The following is a 3965-nucleotide window of genomic DNA, read 5'->3' as shown; positions in this document are numbered from 1 at the left end:
TACTCAACATAGCAGTTAATTATCCATCCACACTTCTTTTATGGAGTCTTAACTAACCATCATCTAACCATCTAACAAGCATCATCTAACCATTTCCTTTGCTGTATCACAGATCAAATGAGTCTAGTCACTGGTTCTGATATTCACAGGGCACACTCAGTGAGAGGGCATTATAGAAGCATGTACACAAAGGTCCAGAACTCTCAAGGTCAACTTAAAATTCTGTATACCACACTAACACATATTTAAAATAGTAGCCAAATGAAGTAATGAGATTAAAAACAAAAAAACCAAACCAAAACAAAAAAACTCACTTGTAACTGGAGAGTCCTAACTAACATTGAGTAGGTCTTTTGATATATGCCTAATTCTTAGAAAAGAATTTCAAATATCCAGAGTTGTTATTTATTAACCATTACAGTGTTAGATATAATGTTAGTATTACCACAGTCTTCAAATGCTCTAGAGGCAAAACTAGTGTTATAATTGTATCACAAATAGGAAAATTGAAATTGATGCATGTAAAGTGAGTTTACCAGAGTCACATAACTGGGAGTGAATGAGGTCCAGCTGTGGCTGATTGTAAATCACATAATTTTTCTTTTTTGGTTCATTCAAAAATTTATTGAGCAGCTAAGGATACAAAGGTATTAAAACATGGTCAGAGATGAGGCATATGCACAAGTGTAAAAAGCAGTAAAATTCTCTGCATCACAAGAGTGAAAGAAAAATGCTTTAGGAAAATAAGAGATTGCTTCCAATGTGCAAGGGGGGAATGGATGGCCAATCAGGAAAGGGGATTGAGATTAAAATGGAAGACTTCAGTCTGGATTGTTGATGGTATTCAGTATGGACTATATTTATTTCTCCTTTTCCTCTTTCCCCATCTTAATTTACCAGTAGTGCCCAGGACTGTTCAATGTGCTTTTTCTATACTTGCTTGCATTTTTGCCTTAATGTCTTCTACAGAACTAGGTTCTTTTGGTGTTTTAGGAGTTTTTTCCTGTTTTTTGAAACTCTTGACCCTTTGATTTTGATGTTGATGGTTCTAAGTCTTTTCCATTTTGGTTTGATTTTTGTGCATTTTTGGCTGGGGTATCTCATACATATTTCTTCACTGGAACTTTTTCTTCAGCTTCCTCATCATCAAAATCATCATCATCATCGTCTTCATTGTCATCCTCATCATCCTCGTCAAGTTTTACTTTTTTCTGGGGAACCTTGTTACCACCTCCAGGAGCAGATCATTTTCCAGACTTACTTAAGAGTTTCACATCCTCCTCATCTTCATCTTCTGACTCTGCATCTTCCTCTACAGCTACTAGGTGCTGTCCACTAATATGCACAGGCCCTGAACCACACTTCAACCTTAAGACCACAGGTGGTGTAATTTCAAAGCCCCCAAGAGAAACTGTTGGTTGTACAGACATTTTCAAAGTTGCCAGTGTTACTTTAATTGGACTGCCTTCATAGTTCATTGCTTCTGCCTCTACGATGTGTAATTGATCTTTTTTTGCCCCTGCCCCTAAACTAACCGTTCTTAGTGATAACAGGTGCTCATTCTCATCATTATCCACCTTAAAGTGATAATCCTTGTCAGCTTTTAGTTCACAACTGAAAAGGTAGTTCTAGGCCTGAGAGGGCTCATGTCCACGTCCATCGAGACTTCTTTGAGGTGGAGGCGCACACTTTGGTGTGAGAGAGGTCGGACGGAGGAAACTGTCTACTGCTCCTCAGAACAGACACACAGGACAGAATCACGCCAGGGTCACATGATTTTTTTAATTTGGTTTTATTTCTGTTTTTGAGAAGTCTATAGATTAGTATAAGATTACATCATGCCCACCACTCTCCCACTCCAATACTTCCCTATTCCTTCTCAAATTCATGACTTCCCATCATTACAGGGCCATCCACTGTCAAGACAGCAAAGCCCTTGTGTCAGTAAAGGGCCTGAAGACAAACCATTCTGGGGTATGGTTTCAAAGAACAGTGTCTGTTTTATCACACATAAGCAATATTTATATAGTAAAAGCCTATCTACTGTGATCAGTTAGCACATCACCTCCAATTGGACAGTGATTGCTTTTACCAGCAGGGTCTCTACACAGAAGAAACACACCTAAAAGGAGACATGGAGAATGTAAACTCATCAATAGTTCATCTACCAACTACTCATGCTACTTTAGAATTCTGACTTTAGGAGCAGGGTGTGCCATCCTTCTTATTTAGAAGTTCAGTGTGCCAGGTAGGATGGATGCCAGGTCATGCCTGCACTTTCTTCTACAATGACCTGTTTTTTGTTTTTTTGTTTTTGTTTTTTAATTATTGTGCGTGCGCGCACACACACACACACACACACACACACACACACACACACACACTGCAGTGTCCATTACTTACTACTCCTATATGCTTGTAACCATTTAGGATTAAATGACCTATCAGGGGACTTGTCCCCAGGGAAAACTGAATCTCATGTAATCCACCATATCAACAAACTGAAAGACAAAAAAAAACACATGCTCATTTTAATCTTATTAGATGCAGAGAAGGCCTTTAATTAAAAATCTAACAACCCTTCATGATAAAAGTCATGGAGAGATTGGGGATACTAGAGACATACGTCAACATAATGAAGGCAATTTACAGAAAGCCCACAGCCAACATCAAGTTAAATGAAAAAATTCTCATCTGAATTCTTAACCTCTCAACTATTTCTTAGCATCCAAAATGATGCCCTAGTATAAAAGGATGATTTATTAATAATTAATAATTTTAAAAGGCTCATGTAACCAATTAAAGCTTAGGGGTTTTTTTTATTTGTTTTACATTTTATTCATGTATTGTGTGTGGGAAGGGCACACTTGTGCTACAGCACTTGTATGGAGATCAGAAAATTGTTGACTTCAGATCATCAGGTTATGCAGGCAGGTGCAAGTTGTTTTATTCAATGAATCACTGAACCAAGTTAAGCTGTACTTTAGGATAGGCATCAGAAGACTTCCTCCCATAGTTCAAATCTGTCACCTGCCTGTTTTATTGCAACCCATTACATATAAATATTTACAATGGATTTCATAAGAAGAGAATATTAATTTTGAACTCCAACAAATTGAAATCCTATTAATTCTTAGAATAACTTCTTTCATTGCATTGGTAGACTTCTATTATTTTTAAAAATAATTATTATATTTAACTTTAAAGCATATGAAAATATTTATTTTTGTTATGTGAGTGCCTATATTATATTTTTTTTTTATTTTCCTCTTTGACCAAAAATATCCTAAGACGTGTTACATTCATGGCTCCTTTATGGTGAGTTTTTCCAATTCTTGCTTTGGGGTTACTCAACCAATGATTAATACTTTTAGGTGATGGCAATAATTATCCTGAAATGAAGACTACTACACCATCCCAGGGCTGTCAGTTACAGTCTGCATTAGTGGCAGAGGAGATCAGCACTTTCCAAATAGAGCTACTGAACTTGGCCTCACTTATTTCCAAGTAATTAGCATAATCCAAAGCCAAAAGTTGGTTTTTCTGTTTTTCTCTCAGGCCCTGACTATGCCTTCTGTATGCAAAAGGCATTGTTTGTTGCATACTCAGGGAAATGGAAGCACAAAGACAGCCAGACTAGTGAGAATTTCTTCTTCAAGGATGTACCAGCCTTCTTCTGAGACCTTAGTGGAGTGATCCTGAAACATAACCCCTTTCTCTTGACATTTACAGCACCAAAGTTGTCCTTTGGGATGTCAGAAAACAACAATGGGGGTCAATCTTCCTGGTGTCAGAATAAAGAGCTATGGTAAATGCAGCTGGAGACCTAACAGTCTTCAGATCATAACCCAAAACTTTTATTTTGTTGCCAGGACCCAAAACTCAAAATTAACTTTATTTTCTTTCTGCCAAAGTAGTCTCCCTTCTAAGGAAGTAGATGAATCTGTGAAGCAGTTGTCAACATA

General features: G+C 37.3%; 1 pseudogene; it reads right to left on the bottom strand.

Annotated features, from left to right (window-relative positions):
• Positions 1-916: 916 nt before the first annotated feature.
• Positions 917-1660, bottom strand: LOC118571850 (annotated as a pseudogene).
• Positions 1661-3965: the final 2305 nt, after the last annotated feature.

Source organism: Onychomys torridus, chromosome 21, assembly GCF_903995425.1.
Source record: "Onychomys torridus chromosome 21, mOncTor1.1, whole genome shotgun sequence".
NCBI lineage: Eukaryota > Metazoa > Chordata > Mammalia > Rodentia > Cricetidae > Onychomys > Onychomys torridus.
This window is presented reverse-complemented; position numbering and strand designations above follow the sequence as displayed.